The following is a 21,508-nucleotide window of genomic DNA, read 5'->3' on the forward strand; positions in this document are numbered from 1 at the left end:
GGTCAGTACGCCCATGTAACATTATGCCTCACCACACCGTCACACATGGACCAGCGAAATGAGTGTATTTGGCAAGTTCTCAAGTGCATTGCTTATTCCCAGCTCTCGCCACATGGAGATGCGTCCAGCACTGTCGAACGTGATCGTTTTGGTGGTCCAGGTGTTATGATATAGCGAGACAACATCTGATCACCAAATTTTTGGAGACGGTGCACTCTCCATTTCACGTTATTGTGACCCTGTACTGCTCCCCCACGTGCGTCTTTTCTGGGGTGCTTTCGGCAATGACTTGTAGATGACAATGGGCGACAAGAGGTGGAGGAGATCTTGAAACGAGAAGATATCCGGGAGGGGGTGGGGGGGGGGGGGTAGGTGGGGGGTGTGGAGTGAACCGCTGGGCCACCAGACTTAAATACCATCGTGAGCGCGTGAGATGCGTTGGGGAGACGTGCTGCAGCTCGTCCGCATGCTCCAACGACCACCCAGCCGCGCTGGTGGAGCAATGGAACGACCTACCAGATGAAATCCTAACCACCCTCATGACCAGCATGGGAGCTCGTTACAGAGCATACATTGTCGTCGGTCGTGATCAGTCACACAATTAAATACCTCTTTTTTTTTGTAATTTCCAGAGGACCATCATGAATCTCACTGACTTGATAAAAGTGTCATTTCTGTTCATTTCATTATGTATTTCTTTCAGTTACCACCTGTACTCTACTGTGAAAATTCTTTCTATATATGGTCCAAGTTTCATCGAGCTATGTTACTTGGGGGGTGATACATTATGCCAAACTTACTTTCCTACTCAAGTTTTACGCACCAATGTATAGTGCTTTACATTTGTTGAGGAATAATCTCCATATGGAATGGAAGATCAAGAGAGAAGTGCTACGGCTATAAAGTGTGTAAGCGACGGATGCAATGTTTCTTAGTTGTTCAGCCCGTGTATCGAGAAAGCAATGAAGGGAATAAAAAACAGTAAGTTTCAATTCGGGATGAAAAGTTATCAATGATAAAATTATCACATGATATCATTATCACCTATGAAGCTGAGGAAGAAGACAGGATCTCGGGAATGTTATCAAGCCGCGTGGTCTCAGGCTCCTTGCCACGGTTCGCGCAGCTCCCCCCGTCGGAGGTACGATTAAGTTAGATTAAGTAATGTGTAAGCCTAGGGACCGATGACCTCAGCAGTGTGGTCCCATAGGAACTTACCACAGTTTGCAAAATGGAATGAATAGCTTGCTAAGCACAGAATATGATTAATGACAAATCAATAAAAGACGAAAATACTGAGGATCAGTATCAAAGAGATACTCAAAAACTTAACTTCAAACCTGGGGACCATGGAAGTAATAAAAACGCATGACAAGCATGGAAGATATAAGAAGGAGATGCCACAATCCTCGCAACAATTGTTATCTAGCATAGGTCAGCAGTTGAACAAGGAATTTCTGACGATCTACGCATAGCGCACAGAATTATGTCGAAGTGAGAAAGCCAGGACAGAAGAGAATCGAAGCAGTTCACATGTAGTGTTACAGAACAATACTGAAAATTAAATGGACTAATAACAAAGGAGGAGATTTTCCACAGAATCGGCGAGTATAGGACACGTGTTAAGACACCAGGGAATAACTTCCAAGGTACTAAAAGGAAGAGTAGACCGTAAAATGTTTGGGCGAATACTTAATTTGAAAATATATACAGCAAATAGTTCAGGGAATTGGGTGGTGTAAGTACAGATCTAAATTAGGGAAAATGATATAGCACAGATAACTGTAGCAGGCTACATTACAACAATGAGAAGACAGTCGATGCAAAAAAAGAAAAAGAAAAAAGTGATAACACAAAAATATGTAGGTCGCGCAACCAGTGTGATACTTATTTCGAATTTTTCATTTTTATATGTTCTTGTGATGTTCAAGAATATTATTGGTGAGAGTGTCAAGCAGGACCTTCACTTCAGCAGCGGTTTGTTTGTTGCTGAGAAACGTGACCTGCTACGCACTGTGCACTAGCTGTCTGCAGCCAATAGGGATTGTGGGAGAGGAAGCACTTGTCTGTTGGCCGCCACCGTAGGGCACAGACTCAAAGGCACGAGTTTTCTCTTGCACCTGCTCCCAGCTAATCAGGACGTATTTCATCCCAAAACCCTTTACGGACTTCAGATCCGCATGATTCTTCGCCCTTAGCATGGTATTCCAGAGCCTTGCAAACAAACCTGGGCACATTCGTTTACACTCCGAATAAGGAACAAATTTCCTGTTTGTCCTAAAATCTACATCTTATTATTTAACGTCCCCAAACGATGTCCACACTCTGGCTGTCCTAACGATGCTCACTTTGCTCTATAATAATGTCGAAGATGGTAAATTTGAATACGGGCTAGTAAAAAGAGGCACAGCCTCCCTGCGGACTACTATCTTACCGTTGGTGGGGAGGTTTGTTTGTGTCAGCGATTGACTGGGCTGTGCTGGCGGGAGCAATCGTCCTGGAAGGGTCACCTATGCCAGATTCGTCAGCTGGTGAGATTCCATCCCTTCTTGCACGTATGTGGGCGGTAACCACATGGGCACTTAGCTGACATTATTTCCGCTTATTTGTGTCAGGCTTCTTCTGCTTTGTTTTCTGTCGAGATTAATTGACTAACTTCTGATTTGTTCGACCTCAACAGTGTTAGGTTTCGAGGCAGGAGGGCATCTTTCATTTTCCTTTTCTAACTCCAACGGCGGCCACAGTGCAAAGGACTTGGAGCTATTTATATGGATTTGTTGAAGACCAGGCCAAATGTTTTGTTTGAATATCTCACGAAGCAACTTCATTTCTTTCTTGGTCGACGGAGAATCTCTGACGAGTTTAAATGGTTCAAATGGCTCTGAGCACTATGGGACTTAACATCTGTGGTCATTAGTCCCCTAGAGCTTAGAACTACTTAAACCTAACTAGCCTAAGGATATCACACACATCCACGCCCGAGGCAGGATTCGAACCTGCGACCGTAGCTGTCACGTGGTTCCAGACTGCAGCGCCTAGAACCGCTCGGCCACTTTAGCCGACTTTAAAGAAGGGTTCATCACAAACTGTATCGAGGTCATATGGTAAGATCCTTAAAACTAGAACTGAGAGAAATATTGAGGAAGTAGAACATACAGGTAGTTCTTGCACTGATAATATTTACAACATTACACAGGTGACTGACAAGAAAATGTGACATAACTTCTAGACACATGGTCTTCACAGACTTGCAAAATGCCTATCACAGTGTACTACTTTCTAGTATGTGGGAAGCAATTAATAATAAGAATATTCATAAATTTTCTAAACCCGCCATTAGAAAGCTGTATTCTGATAATACTTGTTGTGTTAAAGTTGGGAAGTTACTATCACAGAAATGTAAGTTTAGCAAAGGACAGACGCTGCTTAGCGCCCACCATATTCAAAACGTTTTTGAATGAAGGACTGAAAAATTGGAAATGAAGAGCAAAAATATGGGAAATAGAATAGATTGTGACACCTGTTCTCCCTAAATAACGTCGACGATCGGACAATTTTCACTGAGGAAGAAGAAGGTATATATTATGTGTTAAACAGCTTAAGGAAGGGTGTGAGTAGTGGAGTACGAGAATAAACTCCACAAAGACTAAATACTTGTTTATCGGAGATATAGGAAGGGATCTTTTATGGCTAAAGAGTAGTCGATCATACAAATATTTAGCGATATCATTTTGGGCAGGGATGGGAGCTACGAGAAAATAAAGCTCAGAGTAGGAAAGGGAAAGGTGGCAATTAGGCAGATACATTCCACTGTTTGGAACAAAAATACATCTAAAATTTGGAAAGAAAGATATACAAAACTATATTTGAGAGCATTGCTCTATATGGTGCCGAACTGTCGGAAGTCTCCAGGGCCAATCAGAAGAAATGAAAAGCAATGGAAATGAAGCTTTGGAAACGAAGTTGTGAAGTAACAAGAAGGGAGAAAATAAGAAGTGAAGTGTGACGAGAACAGATTGGAGCTATCAAGGATACTGAAGACACAATTGGGAACAATCACCTAACATGGTATGGACATTTTAGACGAATGCCAGAGGAAGAATGGTTTTCTGAATTATGGCACTGTGACAGGATCTGGGCTATATTGGAAGAAATGGAGTGTAGTGTCCAATGCAGGACAGAGCTATGCAACACTAGGACTGTAAAAATACAAGTAGATGAGAACTTGGACGCGAGAGACGCTGCATGGTGTAGAAAACTCTCAGGAAGAAAAAGAAGCAAAAGGGGTACAGACAGTCTTTTCTTCCTGTATGACATTCACAGAAGGAACTGGGTAACGATTCTCTTGTAGCAAGCACCCTTCACATTAGGTGTTATAATGGCTTGTCGCCGGTCAGAGTGACCGAGCGGTTCTAGGCGCTACATTCTGGAACCGCGCGACCGCTACGGTCGCAGGTTCGAATCCTGCCTCGTTCATGGATGTGTGTGGTGTCCTTAGGTTAGTTAGGTTTGAGTAGTTCTAAGTTCTAGGGGACTGATGACCTCAGAAGTCAAGTTCCATAGTGCTCAGAGCCATTTGAATGGCTTTTTGAGTGTAGATGGAGAGCTGGACAGACAGAGACTCACATCATCTGGTAGCCCTGGAAACCCCAGGCGACGCCCAGTTGACAGGCGACGCTGAGGCCACAGCCCCAGGGCCTGGCCGGTTCGGCCACGGCCTGCGTCACGTTCAGCATGGCAGGCGCCTCCGTGGTCGGCACCGGCTCTTCCGGCTGCTGGTCTCTTTCGCCCAGCTTGCCCTTCCGCCGCCTGACAGTGGCGGCCGTGGTGGTCGTGGTAGTAGTGGTCGTGGTTGTAGTGGTGGTGGTGGTGGTCGTGGTGGCGATGTAGACGGGCACCAGCACGGAGAGCAACGGCGCCAGCAGCAGCACGGGCGCGATCAGCAGCTTGAGCAGCAGCAGCGGCACCTTCAGCACCAGCTTGGCGCCCAGCAGCGCCAGCACCGACTTCACCACCGACGACACCAGGCCGCCGCCCTTGTCGCGCCCGCCGCTGCCCTTCCACCACGAACCTGTCCACACCACGACAACAATGCATGACGAGTACCTGTGTTACATCTCTGTGACTACTGCAGGGGGCAGATGGATAGTTAGATCCACACACTGCCCGCGAACATGAGTCTACAGTCCTGCAGTCTGGATTTAAGACACTGAAGCCGTTCTCGGTCTACCAGACTGGGAAATCAAATTGATGGTACAATCACACTTGTGATGCCCACTGGCACCCATTCGCAGCAAAACTATCTATAGCAGTACAACAAAGCACGTAACTCCGCTTTTGGGGGAAGATGGTTGGTCAAGTCCAAAGGACGTTTTAGAGAATTGATATGTGGACCTATAATCTGGATTATCGACGTGAACCCCTACTCTGTCAACTTGACTGGGAGGATCAAACTGATGGGGGTTGCCAGCCGCGCTTTTGGTCCTCTGTAATACCCTTTCACCACAGTCCTGTCCACACCAGGACAGCAACAACATCCATGTTACATCTCTGTGGCTACTGAAGGCGGCAGACGGCCGGTTCGATCCAAATGCTGCCCCGGCGGGGTCAGGGATTTTCTTTGCCTCGTGGTGACTGGGTGTTGTGTGATGTCCTTAGTTAGGTTTAACTAGTTCTAAGTTCTAGGGGACTGATGAACATAGATGTTAAGTCCCATAGTGCTCAGAGCCATTTGAACCATTTGAACCAAATGCTGCTGATGAAGATCAGTCTATAATCCTATAGTCTGGATTATCGGATAAGCCTGTCTCGATCTACCAGGCCATGATATCAAACTGACAGACCGACACATCTGTCACGCCCCCGGCGCACTTTCACTGCAAACTTGTGGACAGTATACAATCAACAACGCAAGTGTTACTCTTCTGAGACCATTGACTGTCAGAGGGGACGGAGAGGGGGAAGGTAGTTATCAAGATCCAAAGGACGTTTCTGATCGATCTGTGGACTTACTCTGGGTTATTGGCACTGAGTCCCTCCTCAGTCAACTGGACTGGGATGATCAACTGATGGGGTTGCCTGCTATGCGTGTAGTGTCTGCTAGCGTCCTTTCACCATAGTCTTGTCCACAGCAGGACAGCAACAACGCCTTTGACATATCTCTGAACCCCTCCTTGGCCAACTGAACTGGTAAGATCAAACTGACGAGGTTTCCTGCCGCACTCGTGGTATCCATTGGCGCCCGTCCACAACAGGACAACAATGCCTCTGTTACATTTCCTGACCATTGTGTGGGCAGATGGTTAGCAAGATTTCTAAGTATGCTCATTAGTTTAGATTTACCGATCAATATTACTGTTGAAATTTCCTGGCAGATTAAAACTGTGTGCCAGACCGAGACTCGAACTCCATGCCTTTGCCTTTCGAGGGCAAGTGCTCTACAAATTGCACTACCCATGCACGACTTACGGTCCGTTCTCACAGCTGTACTTCCGCCAGTAACTGATTTCCTACTTCCAGACTTCAGAGAAGTTATCCTACGAAACTTTTGGGACTACCACTTCTGGAAGAAAGAACATTGTGGAAGTCTGCCAGTAAGTTTCACATCAGAGCACTTCCGTTGCAGAGTGAAAATTTCATTCTGTAGACATCCATCAGGCTCTGGCTAAGACATTTCTCCGCAATATCCGTTCTTCGCAGGAGAAATTACGTGAAGTTTGAAAGGTAGGAGATGAGGCATTGGCAGAAGTAAAGTTGGGAGAATGGGTCGTGAGTCGAGCTTGAGCAGCCAAGTTGGTAGAGCACTTGCCGACGAAAGGCAAAGGTCCCACGTTCACGTCACGTTCCCTAGCACGGTTTCAATCTGCCAGTAGGTTTCATATCGGTGCACACTTCATTCTGGCAATATTACCATTTGCCGGAAGTCCACCCCTCCTTGCTTTGCTGGATCGTATAAGCTGTCTGATATGTAGGTCTTCAACTAATGAATTTTGTGAAGGGATGCCAAGTGAAAGTTACCCGGTACCATAACTTCATAAATCACTGCTGCATAGGATGCGCCTAGCACAACATACAGTCTCCCTGTACCATTCCTGAACTCAGTATCCGTCAATGATAACATTATAGTTATTCTACACTATATGATGTATACTATAAAAATCAGTTTATTTTATTTATTTCTTTTTAAATTTGTGGTAAGTTCCTAAGGGACCAAACTGCTGAGGTCATCGGTCCCTAGGCTTACACACTACTTAATCTAACTTAAACTAACTTACGCTAAGGACAACACACACACCCATGCCCCAAGGAGGACTCGAACAGTGGCAAGGCGCCTCGGACCGCGCGGCAAACAGTTTATATTTTTACGTAGAAAATGTACTTTCTGGGTGTACAAACAGTGACGCAATGTACATGAAAGAATATTTCCTTTGTGGCTGGCCAACATGATAATAATATTAAATAGCAAACCACTCCCTAAAGGTCTACAAAATCATATTTATTTGTCACAAACCGGCTTTCGGCTTGTTAGGTGATCTTAAGGTGACAACGATTCATTGTTATGACGTAGAATGTGAAATTTTCATTTTGGTAACAAAAGGTGGAAGATGATGCTACTGAAAGTACTGGAAATCGACAAAGACACTGATCAAAATACCAGCTTAGTAAATGAAAAGACACATTTTCTTTTTCCCCTTTCTTAACTCACGTTTTCGTTGTAGCTACTAGATTTAAATTATAAATTTATCTTTTCTCTTATCATCTGTTAAATATATTTCCACATAAAAATTGTTACCTGTCCACTTTTTAGTTAATATAATTATTGCTATGAGACAAGCAAAACGAGGATAATGGAATGTAGTCGAATTAAGTCGGGTGATGCTGAGGGAATTAGATTAGGAAATGAGACCCTTAAAGTAGTTTTGCTATTTGGGGAGCAAAATAACTGATGATGGTCGAAGTAGAGAGGATATAAAATGTAGACTGACAATGGCAAGGAAAGCGCTTCTGAAGAAGAGAAATTTATTAACATCGAGAATAGATTTAAGTGTCAGGAAGTCGTTTCTGAAAGTATTTGTATGGAGTGTAGCCATGTATGGAAGTGAAACATGGACGATAAATAGTTTGGACAAGAAGAGAATAGAAGCTTTTGAAATGTGGTGCTACAGAATAATGCTGAAGATTAAATGGGTAGATCACATAACTAATGAGGAGATATTGAATAGGATTGGGGAGAAGAGGAGTTTGTGGCACAACTTGACAAGAAGAAGGGATCGGTTGGTAGGACATGTTCTGAGGCATCACGGGATCACCAATTTAGTATTGGAGGGCAGCGTGGAGGGTAAAAATCGTAGAGGGAGACCAAGAGATGAATACACTAAGCGGATTCAGAAGGATGTAGGCTGCAGTACGTACTGGGAGATGAAGCAGCTTGCACAGGATAGAGTAGCGTGGAGCGCTGCATCAAACCAGTCTCAGGGCTGAAGACCACAACATCAACACATGAGGCATACACTGTAATGTTTCCCCGTGTATCTGTGCAGCACGTGACCAAATAAATACAATTTTTCAAAACGTTTGGAAGTGTTTTCCTTTTTAAGTTTAACGGTGTACATTCCTGTCACCTACCATGCTGCGTCAGTTCCGCAGTTCCGAAGTCTGTTACTTTCCTAAAATAACAATAATGGACGACTATGCTTGATAAGTGGGCATGCAACTTTGCGAAATGTATATAGTTACATGTCTGAAACTTCCTGGCAGTCGTCTAGGATCCAACCGACATGGTCACGAGCCCAGGAGAGGCGTTGCAGGTGAAGTCGTGCCGTTAGCAAAGGCACTCGCGTCGGTGCCATAGCGCATTAACCCCAAATTTCCTCGCACTGACCTAAGGGATACGTTCGTCTACGTTACACATTGATTTCAGCGGCTATGTAAGGCAGTGTGGCTCTCGGTCGTTAAGTGAAGACCGTGGGCTAATGCGTTATCCGTGCTGAGAGATACTGAAACAGGGATATTCTCGGCAGACTCTTGACACTGTGGATATCGGAATACTCAATTCCCCAGCGATTTTCGAAAAGGAATGTCCCATGCATCTTGCTCCAAGTACTACTACGCGTTCAAAATCTGTCAGTTCCTGTCGTGCGACCATAAAGACGTCAGAAACCTTTTCACATGAATCACTTAAGTATAAATCTTAGCTCCGCCAATATACTGCCCTTTTATGCCTTGTGTAAACGATAATACCGCCATATGTATAAGTGCATTTGTCTGTCCCATTATTCTTGTCATCTCAGTGTACACCGTATTGTTTAAGGTTGCTCATCTTGCTTATTATTTTCGCCGGACTTGAACATCTATACCGGGTGGGAATTGAGTCAGCATTCCTTCGTAAACCTTTGAACACGTTCGTGGGTGATGGGGCTTGGTATGAAATCCATCCTTGTTACTGCCGGCCGAAGTGGCCGTGCGGTTAAAGGCGCTGCAGTCTGGAACCGCAAGACCGCTACGCTCGCAGGTTCGAATCCTGCCTCGGGCATGGATGTTTGTGATGTCCTTAGGTTAGTTAGGTTTAACTAGTTCTAAGTTCTAGGGGACTAATGACCTCAGCAGTTGAGTCCCATAGTGCTCAGAGCCATCTTTGTTACTAAAAAAAAGTAGATTATTCACTACTACCTCCGTGATTTCGGATGACGACTGTGCAAAAACTACAAGACATATAGAAAAGCGACACAAATCGGTGGATAGCCCAACCTGGCAAGTTTCGATTTGTAGTACGCGCCGTGGTGTTGTCATACTAGAGGCAGACTTGTCAGAACATATAGACGGATCATCTTGTCCATACTGCTGCATCGAATTAGTTCGCGCCTGCTGCTAGACAACCCAGTTAACACATATCAAAGCACACTGCTGTCAAGCCATCCCAGATAATTTGTGTCAGCGACTTCAATGACGTATTGACACGGCCACGTCACAAACGGTGCCGAACATCTATAACGTGAGTTAAAAAGTTGGAGAGTTGGGCTATCCACTGATACGTGGTTTTTTCTGCATCTCTTGTAGTTTTCACGCAGTCGTCTTCTGAAATCGTAGAGGTACTTATGAATAACTCTGTATTTGATATGATCTCTATATCCCTCTGGTATCTGTTTACCAATCTTCAGACTTCCATATCATTATATTCATGTAAAGTTCCATCAGGAAATGTGACTGCATCATGTCCAGCAAGGGTTTCTGACAACGCTTTTTTTTCTCTCGATGACTGTCGGTACAGCAAATGCATTGCCGTGCCTGTCTGCAAATTAGCGAGGTGACGGTACTGGCAACTCGGCCTGTACGAGGATATAAATACGACGCTCAGTTCTTCTTAAGACGATTCATTACGATGTAAAAAGCTTTAATAAAATGGTAGACAAGGAAGTGTGGGTTCAGGCAACAGCAGGGATCCTTCCGCCACAAACTTTTTCGTACCAATGCACTGAGTTACATCTCTATGATGATCGTAGGACGCGGTTGGCTGAATGGTGAAACGGAACCACTGAAAGATACCCGGGAGAATCATTCTGTGGTGCTACGGTTTTTATTTTTATTTAGTTATTTTTTAATTTTTTTGTGAAACCTGCCACCAATTCCTCTCCGTGCCAACCTCTCCAACTCACAGTAGCACTTGCAAACTACGTTCTCAATTATTTGTTGCGTGTATACCAATCTCTGTCTTCCTCTACAGTTTTCACCCTCTACAGCTCCCTCTAGTACCATGGAAGTCATTCCCTGACGTCTTAACAGATGTCACACCGTCCTGTCTCTTCTTCTTGTCAGTGTTTTCCGTATATTCCATTCCTCGCTGCTTTCTGCGGAGAACCTCCTCATTCCTTACCTTATCAGTCCATCTAATTTTCAACATTATTCTCTAGCACCACATCTTAAATCCTTTGATTCTATTCTGTTCCGGTTCTCCGAAGCCCATGTCTCACTACCATACAATGCTGTGCTCGAAACGTACATTCTCAGAAATTTCTTCCTCAACTTAAGGCCTTCGTTTGATACTACTAGACTTCTACTGGCGACGAACGCCCTTTTTGCCTGTGTGTTTGCTTTCTATATCGTCCTTCTTCCATCCGTCGTGGATTATTTTCATGCCTAGTAATCAGAATTCTTTAACGTCATCTACCTCGTGAATACATTTTGATCTTTAGTTTCTCGCTGTTCTCATTACTGCTACTTTATATTTCGTCTTTTTCAAATTGCTCTCAATACATGTATTGTACTCATTAGACTATCCATTCCATTCAGAAGCTCTTGTAATTCTTCTTAACTTTCACTCAGAATAGCAATGTCATCAGCGAATCTTATCATTGATATCCTCTCATTTTCAGATTTAATCCCACTCTTGAATCTTCCTTTTATTTCCGTCATTGCTCCTTCGACGAATAGATTGAACAAAAGCGGTGAAAGACTACACCCACGTCTTACCCCCTTTTCCATACGAGCACTTCGCACTTGATCTTCCACTCTTATTATTCCGTCTTGGTTTTTGTACATAATGTATATTACCCGACTTTCCCTATAGCTTACCCCTACTTTTCTCAAAATCTCCAACATCTTGCACCATCTGACATTTCTGAACGCTTTTTCCAGGTTGACAGATCCTATGAACGTATCTTTACTTTTCTTTAGTCTTGCTTGCATTAGCAACCACAGCATCAGAAGTGCTTCTCTGGTTCCTTTAACTTTCTTAAAGCCAGACTGATCGTCATCGTCGCCTAACTTTTAGGGATACCGAACACGAAAACCCTTGGGTAACTCCAGCGTGCTGGGTAATGTGGGACAGCAACTCTTTCTAGACTGTGAGGTAAAATGAGACAGCCCGAGTTGCAACTAAAATAGATATTGATTCAGTCGGTGACAGGATTCGGCGTATGTCCACTCTCAAACAAACCAATGTTTGCCAAGTAAAACGTCCGTCCAAAATAACAGAAAATAAAATGGGTACTTACTTGCACGGTTCCAACTAATGTTTTAATGATTCGTTAACGAATATTAGTTGGGACCATACACATATGTACCCACTGTATTAACTGCTATTTTTGACGAACATTTTATTTGGTAAACATTGGTTTGTTCAAGAATGGGCATAGCTGGAAATCGGTCACCGACTAAATAAACATCCATTTTAGTTGCAACCCTGGCTGTCTCTTCTTGCACCACTGAAACCTTTCCTCGTATGCTGGATTCAGACGAGTAAACCAACGCGATTATTACACTTCCAGATGACCTGTTGGTGCCAGAAAATCTCAGGCCTATGCAAGAGACTTGGGCTGCAAGAAGTGACTTCGCAATGAGGCCCAGAGGATCACGAGGTGCTGACCAGTCACTGTGTCATCCCACCCCATATGGCGGCACTTGGTTGCCAAGCCGTTGTCAGCTTACTGAACACTGGAATCGGTACTTCTCATTCAGGACGCTCTTCAATTGGTCTCGCGAGGATGTACGCACCTTGTTTCTCCCTCTCCCTCTCGATGCCCGGAATTTCACCGTGGTCATCCTCGCGGTCCTCATCTTCCCTGCGCACTTAGCTGCAGAGGAAGACACAGACAGGAATCTTTATCGGGTACAACAGTCATACAAGACCAATAGAATCGCATCTCCATTTTAAAAAATGGGTTTGCTGATGAAGACAAAACTTGCCACTATCTGAAACCGACCATTAGATTGGGGAATGCATTGTTTATTCACGTGATCTGTCTATATGATGTTCATGGAAGATTAAATTTGCATCAAGAAACTCTGATAAACTGGAAAGAAATAGGGCATTGCAGGTATTGACAGAAACAGGTGCCTTTGCTAACGAAGTGCCGCTATAGACGATCTGGAGTCATCCTGAGGTCATCTCCACCATTTTTTTGAGCTTCGCAGCCAGTGTGACGGGCGGCCATAGGGAACCTATGTAAAGACGGGACTTCCGGCACCACAGCAGTATATTTGACTGTCTCAGGCTGGGAACTATATGACGGAGAAGATGCGAGAGATGATTCAGATCATATTAAGCACAACGAAAGAAGTGGAAAATGAATCCATAGAACCACCTTATTGCCAGCTAAAAACTCAGTAATGATGTAAACAATCTGAACAACAACAAATCGATTGGAACAGATAAGATCTCTGCTGAGTTATCAAAGAAAGCTGGAGATAAGGTGAAGAAAGAATTATATAAATTTGCGTGTGTTTCCTATGAAGCTGGGACGCTACCAACTGAAATAATAAAAACTAAGACAATTACCGTACCTCAGAAGGCATATGGCAATTTTTGTTCAAGTTTGCAACCTTGGCAATTTGATTTGGGAATGGCATTATGAGTTATCTTAGAAAGAACAGATGATCAGGAAAATGTAAAACACGTCTAATTCCATGAACTAGAGAAAACTTTCGATGGAGTGGACTGGGAGGTACTCTCGGAAAAGTGAATAAAACTATATCAGATTGGTTACATAAAAGACTGATTCTCTGTCCACCAAAAACCCAGAGTGTCGAAATAGATATCAACGTAATTAAAAGACAGACTAGGATGAGGAAAAGTGTCCTACATTTTTGTCAAAAATGGTTCAAATGGCTCTGAGCACTATGCGACTTAACTTCGGAGGTCATCAGTCGCCTAGAACTTAGAACTAATTAAACCTAACTAACCTAAGGACATCACACACATCCATGCCCAAAGCAGGATTCGAACCTGCGACCGGAGTGGTCGCTCGGCTCCAGACTGTAGCGCCTAGAACCGCACGGCCACTCCGGCCGGCCACATTTTTGTCCTCTGTTCAAATGTGTGTGAATTCCTAAGGGACCAAACTGCTTAGGTCATCGGTCCCTAGACTTACACACTACTTAAACTAACTGATGCTAAGAACAAAACACACACCCATGCCCGAGGGAGGACTCGAACCTCCGGCGGGAGAGGCCGCGCAGTCCGTGACACGACGCCTCAAACCGCGCGCCCTTTCCGCGCGGCTTTCATCCTCTCTCTCAACATTTATTTCATTTGTTCGCAGAGAGTGCAATGCAAGCACTAAAAGGAGGCATTAAAGGAATCAAAATTAATGGCAAACTAACGCAATGTATTCGATTTGCTGATGCTATGGTAATCATAGCAGATTCTGAAAGGTCTTGGAAGAGCAGTTGAATGGAATGGACAGTGTCTTGAAAGGAGGATATAAGATGAACATCAACAAAAGCAAAACAAGGATAATGGAATGTAGTCTAATTAAGTCGGGTGATGCTGAGGGAATTAGATTAGGAAATGAGTCACTTAAAGTAGTAAAGGAGTTTTGCTATTTGGGGAGCAAAATAACTGATGATGGTCGGAGTAGAGAGGATATAAAATGTAGGCTGGCAATGGCAAGGAAAGCGTTTCTGAAGAAGAGAAATTTGTTAACATCCAATATTGATTTAAGTGTCAGGAAGTCATTTCTGAAAGTATTCGTATGGAGTGTAGCCATGTATGGAAGTGAAACATGGACGATAAATAGTTTGGACAAGAAGAGAATAGAAGCTTTCGAAATGTGGTGCTACAGAAGAATGCTGAAGATTAGATGGGTAGATCACATAACTAATGAGGAAGTATTGAATAGGATTGGGGAGAAGAGAAGTTTGTGGCACAACTTGACCAGAAGAAGGGATCGGTTGGTAGGACATGTTCTGAGGCATCAAGGGATCACCAATTTAGTATTGGAGGGCAGCGTGGAGGGTAAAAATCGTAGAGGGAGACCAAGAGATGAATACACTAAGCAGATTCAGAAGGATGTAGGTTGCAGTAGGTACTGGGAGATGAAAAAGCTTGCACAGGATAGAGTAGCATGGAGAGCTGCATCAAACCAGTCTCAGGACTGAAGACCACAACAACAACAACAGTACTAAAAATGTCAGATGGATACATAAACATCAGTATGTGACGGAGAAAATAAAATCCCATTGATGATGGTGAAACTTCACCGAAACATGTGTGGGGTGTCAAACAAGAATAAGTTATGTTTCCTCAAGGCAGAAGCCTATTTCCATAACTACATACTAGGAAGTAAATAAGTACAAAAGTGAGTTTCAAACAGAATATGAACATGTAACTCTTCACTTTGTAAATCAGAGACGTTCACGTGTTATATTGGATTTTCCTTTTAATTAGGCTTTGGGAATTCATTAACATACAGTGGGCCTATCTCCTGAACAGCCTTTCCTGGTTCAGCCCCATTATATGTCATTTAAGGGCAAGCTATACTTCTAAGAAGCTCACTAAGAGAAGTGAGTAAATGAGCAACCCACAACCGCAGCAGACAGCTTAAAGTTCTCAACAAATAGCTGTTTGCGTCTTAGAATTTGAGAAACGATGAAATGCAGATTTGACGAACACAGTAAAGAGAGAACTGCTGAAACAACAATTAAATCTCTACCGTAAAAAATATATGCAAGCAGTGGGGCCAAACGATTTAGAACTCAGAGCTCAGTTCTGTTATTGTAAAGAATGGACAAAATAAAACTTGCCTGGAAAATATATCCTCAACCGCAACTGAGGCAGATGATGAACTTAGGTTGCCCATCTTGAGTTGCATGAAATATTTTACAGGCCAGTTTTATTCTGCTTGCCCTATATTATCCAGTCCAGGCAGTGCTGAAGTGCAGATATTCCTACAGAGTGGATTCTTTTTCGATTAGGCCGCTTTCGACTGTGGTGCTATTTTCAATTGGCGTAATTGCTTCAGGGGATAGGCAAAATAATGTGAACACCTGTACTTACTTGGGTTTGGTTTATTAATAGGGGCTTGGATCCCCATTTGCCCGTAATACAGCTGCGATTCTTCTTTGAATGCTGGCATATAGTGATTGTATAGTCTCCAGTGAAACGATGTGTCACTCTTCGATCAGAACTTCTAACTCCGGTGACGAGGGAGGCGAAAATCTAATCCGGAGTCTGCGCTCCAATACCGCCCACAAGGGTTCGATAATGTTCGAGACCAGAGACTGTGCTGGCCAGGGAAGACGCTGCAGTTCAGTTGCATGCTCCTCATACCACGATTTAACCGTTCTGGCTGTGTGAATTGGGGCATCATTGTTGAGGAATCATGGGGGTGCACCTGGTCACCTAAAATGTTCACATAATCGTTGGCTGTAACACGGTCTTTGCGAGTAATGTTGGGACCAGCAGAATACCATGATATGGCTGCCCGCACCATCACACTTCCCCCTCCACGCTTAACCGTTGGAATCAAGCAATCAGGATTGTAGGCTTGTAACGCCGGAAATGCATATCCTCCTATTTCCAACTATTGTACTATTTTTTTTTTCCTTGTTTTGTTACCTCAAGATATGACATTTCTGTCTCTTTATATATTGTAATTGTTTTACTGTTTGTATATATATATATATATTTATGCACTTATGTCGATGTATAATTGGTTTGTTTCGTAAATATTATTTGTATTTTTACGCTGGGTCTTGCCTAGGGAAAACTGCTATCGAACGATTACATCGATGGGTCGTGTGAAGAATCAAAGTGTGTAGGATCTTTAGTAGTGTTAACTCTGCCGTGTGGAGCGCGGGAAGAGAGAGTCTGGCTGGGGTGGTGCAGTGGAGCAGGTGTGTTGTGCGAAGCTCCCGCGAGTTGCCGCGCTTTCGGGGTTTGTCAGCATGTAATTGCGCTCGACTTGCGATAGTAGTTTCTGACATGGTGTCGCGGACGGGAAGCATTAGCTGGCGCACGTCAAGAGCCCGTTTCGTCTGGTGACCGTGTCGAGAAGAAGGCGCGCCAACATCCAGCTTCTGCAACAGCGACGGCCGACAATGAGTGACTGTCGCCACATCCTCGATTGACGGCTTCAAACCTTCAATCAACCAACAAGGAAGACTGGAAGCACGTAAAGTTTTAGAACTGTATGGCAGACCTCAGCTTTTCAAATTGTTCCATTTGCCTCGCAAAATTACAGCAACTTAGCATGAACCTTTGTTGCTCATTGTCCCAATTGCATTACCAAGCAGGGTCCCTTCCTTTTCCGAAATGAACCCGAGTGTCGTTGAAATTCAAACGCCAGCATAATTCCATTTCAGTGCTTTAATTTCAAAGTTCAGTTAAAGTATTCATAGCTGGCTACAATACTTAGATTACACAAGCACAAATCAAGAGTGCTAGTTTTGTTACCATATTTTAGCTTACCTGTGACTGCAGCTCAGCTTGGTACGTACTAAATTTTACTATTGTTAATTGTTCGGAATCATTTAATTCAAGTTCAAAGCTAAATCTATTATTTCTAAATTGCGTAGATTCAAGTAGCTTTTGAAATGATTGTTGAGGTAGTCGAAGACTAACCGTATTTTACTGAATTTCGATGTGCTTAAGAAAGAAAGCTTCTTATTAATTTCAGTCACTAAATTAACTTTCAGCTTTCCGGTTTTATTAATTCTTTTGCTAAATTAAGTCAGAGTGCAGCGAAAGTTATTACTTCTGACAAACTTTCAGTTTTCACACTACACGTGTCAACCTTCAGTTGCCACGCTTCTAGTGGTAATTATATGTGTAATTACCTTTCTTTTTCAGTTACTATAGTAATTGTCCTTAGGACTGGCGACCGTAATTTCCCCAAATCTCAAATATCTAATTACCGCTAGTTAATTGTTAATGTAACGGCCGCACATTTACTTTCTTTATTAACTTTCCCCTTTTCAAAAATAATTTCCACCAATTTCATTTGCTTTTTTCCTTTCATTTAGATGTAACCCTTTCCTCCCTCTTTACCGACAGTTTAACTTCGGTGACGATTGCTTTTCCCAAATTTCCATTAGGTACACGCGGTTTAATTTTTCACTGTCATTAAGGTCGATAAGTGAGGGGGACGTTACAGGCTTCTTTTGGCGTTTTCCAGACGTAAACCCGGCTCAGTGTTGCAAATAACGGAGACGTTGACTCGTCGGACCATATGACGTGTTTCCACCGATCAGCCGTCCAGGGTTTATACTCCTGACACCATGTTTTAAAACTCTTTGCGTTGGTTGTCGTCGCTAATGCTTTCGGTGTAGCAGCTCGTCCATGAATATACGCTTTAAGGAGTTTTCGGCAGACAGCATCGATAGATACGGGGTCTCGAAGCGGCTATTGAGCTCTGCAGTCACTTTAGCCGCAGTAGTTTTGTGATGTTTCGACACAATTCGTGTTAATGTACGACGATCTGTATCATTTAGTTTTGATTTGCGCCCATTGTTACGTTACACGGTGATGTCTTTCCATGTTTTGTGCAGGCTGTGATGACTGTTGAAACAGATGCTCTTAAACATTCAACAACTTGGCTGACTTGGTGCCGGCCGTTGTGGCCAAGCGGTTCTAGGCGCTTCACTCTGGAACCGCGCGACCGCTACGGTCGCAGGTTCGAATTCTACCTCGGGCATGGATGTGTGTGATGTCCTTAAGTTAGTTAGGTTTAAGTAGTTCTAAGTCTAGGAGATTGATGACCCCAGATGTTAAGTCCCATAGCGCTCAGAGCCATTTGAACCATTTATTTGAGCTGGCTTAGTTACTGATGCTCCAGCTAGTTGGGGCCCCACAATCTGCCCTCTTTGGAACTCTGTTAGGTGTTTCATTGCACTTCGATCTCGGCCTCTGAATGGAGATACAAACAACCTGCACTGGTGGCTAGACCGTACTGAAAACGCACAGTCCAGCGCGACACTTGCCTTACCTACGTTGTTGACCGCCAAACACAACCATCCCATTACTACAACTGTTAATATTATTTTGTCTATCCCCTGTATGTCTGCAGTGATGACAGACTATACGTCACACTCGTCTGAAATCACCAGAAACTATTCCCTGCCAACGTGTGCATTGCAAATGGACAAACCTGGCGAACAGTATTTGAATTTGCTACTTGTCATTTGAATGATTCACGTTAAATGGTGATCGTTCGAGCTGTGCTGCCACGGTTGCTGCAGACTGTTCCTTTTATTGTCCACTAGGGGAAGTGGTTTCTATATGACCATGCACAGCCTTACTTCGATATTAATGCCCGTGCGGACCTAAACAAGAGACATCCTCATTTCATCGTTTGATTATTAGGAGAGGTCCAGTCCGGCGGCCGCTCTGATCGGCGGATCGCATTTCTATGTCTCTTTCCTGTAGAGCTGCATGATGTCGTCGGTATATGAAACACTACTAGAAAATGAATAGGAAATGACTCTTATCTTATTATACCGGGTGTTCAGAAAGTAACTGTGCAGTGCCATGTTGTCGTGTGCTAAGTAATGACTGATATGATTGTCAATTATTAATACAATATTTTCCATTGTTTAACATATTTGAACCATATTTGACCAGGTATTTGCATTTGTTCCCAGGTTCGGTTTGACTGAAGACCAACGCCTTGTGTGACATCATTGTGATACAGGTCACATGCTGACGATTGAACAAAGAGTGTTTCTTGTGGAGCATGTGTTCCGCGATGTAGACCAGTGTAGCTCAGCAGTGGAAGCTGAATTTGCAGCAAAGTTCCCAGGGGTGAAGATGCCTAACCGCAGTGCTATACGGAACCTCGACACCAAGCTACGAAAGACTGAAAGCGTTCATAATGGTCCAAAGTCAGGCAGGCCGTCCACTTCCACATCCGAAGAGAGGGTGGCGGAGGTGTAAGACATGATGCTGCAAAGTCCAAAGAAATCGTTTAGAAGACTACCTCAGCAGGCCCACGTGTCCGCGGGTTCCGCTCACAGGATTCTCCGGACGTCACTGTCCATGTATCCGTACAAAATGTCGGTCGTGCATGAACTGAGAGACACCGATCGTCCGGCGCGTGTGAACTTTTGCAACTGGTTTCTGTCCTTCCTGCAGAAGAATGGTGAGGGGATTCTTGGCACAACGTTTCTCACGAATGAGGCGAGGTTTCGCCTCTCCGGTTACGTGAATAGACAGAATAGTCGTATGCGCACTACGGAGAATCCGCATGAATTTAAGTTGTCCCCACTGCACGATCAAAAGGTTGTTGTTTGGTGCGCCGTGACTCGTAAACGCATCATTGGCCCGATATTATTTTAGAACACTATTAATGCAGAACGATAATGCACCTGCATTCTGGAGTCCTCCCTAAGTGAACTGAATAGGGAGGAAATTGAGAATGCCTGGATCCAACAGGATGGGCCGACTGCACGTACTGCCCACAAGGCGATAAACCTTTTAAAGGACATCTTTGGTAACTGCATCATCTCTCGAGGACTCTGGCCACCGCGTTCACCCTACTTGGCTCCACCGGATTACTTTCTATGGGGTACGTCGAAAGGAAAGGCCTATGAAGGCAATCCGCACACCATACAAGAGCTCCAAACTGCACTGATACGTCACATCGGAACATCACTCCCGATGTTCAGCACGACGTCTTCAAGAATATGCAGAAACGTGTGCAACAGTCTCTTCAAGTTCAAGAGGATCACTTCCAGCACCTCTTATAACTTCCATGACTTTAATACGGCAAGCTGTGAACTGCATAGTTACTTATTGAACACCTTGTGTAACGGTCAAGGGGAATTTTTGAGGGCGTGTCGAAAATTTGAGCGGCCTTGTAATGAATGCGAAGAAACCGGTTGTCACCAATTTCTATGTAGTGTACGTTGTTTCTATCACTAAAAGAAAACTGAATACTGAATTTGTTTCAGACAGTAACTCCTCTTCTTGAAGTACTCCGTTTAGTACCTCTTAGCATCCATACAGCTTTGATCCTAGAGATGTGGAACATCCTGTATGCAAGCAGCGATTACAGAACCGAGTGAATACGTTACGGACACTAAATTGATAAACCTACTTGTAATGTGACTTGGTTTTCGTCTAATTTTATCTGCTACAATCGCAAAGATCCTTGTAATCGAATGCGCAGTCAGTTCCATATTCGATAGTGTAGCGTGAGAAAAACATTTGACTGTTCTGATCAAGGTTGTAACGGAAGCTTGTTACTGTCGTCGTCTACCAATATGTATTATGGTCACCTGCGTGCCTTTGCTGAGTGCTGGTGGAGATCAGGAAGAACGAAGAAGGTACATTAACGTTTACCGTTCTGTCGAAGACGAGATAATTAAGGGGCGAAGCACTAGCTATGCATAAAATGGAATCGACAGATCGGCTAAACACACGAAAGAATCAATCACGCCGAGAAAACCAAGAAACCGAAACTCTTTCTTTCTTTAATTTCATGCTCATTCATATGAACGTAAGCACACGCTAACGCTCCATAGTGGTTGCCTTAAATGCTTACGTCAAATGCCCGAATTACTCCTTTGAAAAGACACAGATGATTTCGTTTCCTATCCTTTCTCTGTCTGTAAGGTCTACATACATATTCCGCAAACCACCACACAGTGTGTGGTGGTAGGCGCCGCTAGTCGTTCTCTAGCCCGTTCCATTCGCAAATGCAGGGAGCGAAACACGACTGCTTCTTTCAGTACGAACCTTATCTTGTCTTAGCGGTTCATTACACGAGATGTCTGTAGGTGGCAGCAAAATCAT

Source organism: Schistocerca americana, chromosome 2 (assembly GCF_021461395.2).
Source record: "Schistocerca americana isolate TAMUIC-IGC-003095 chromosome 2, iqSchAmer2.1, whole genome shotgun sequence".
Classification (NCBI taxonomy): Eukaryota; Metazoa; Arthropoda; class Insecta; order Orthoptera; family Acrididae; genus Schistocerca; species Schistocerca americana.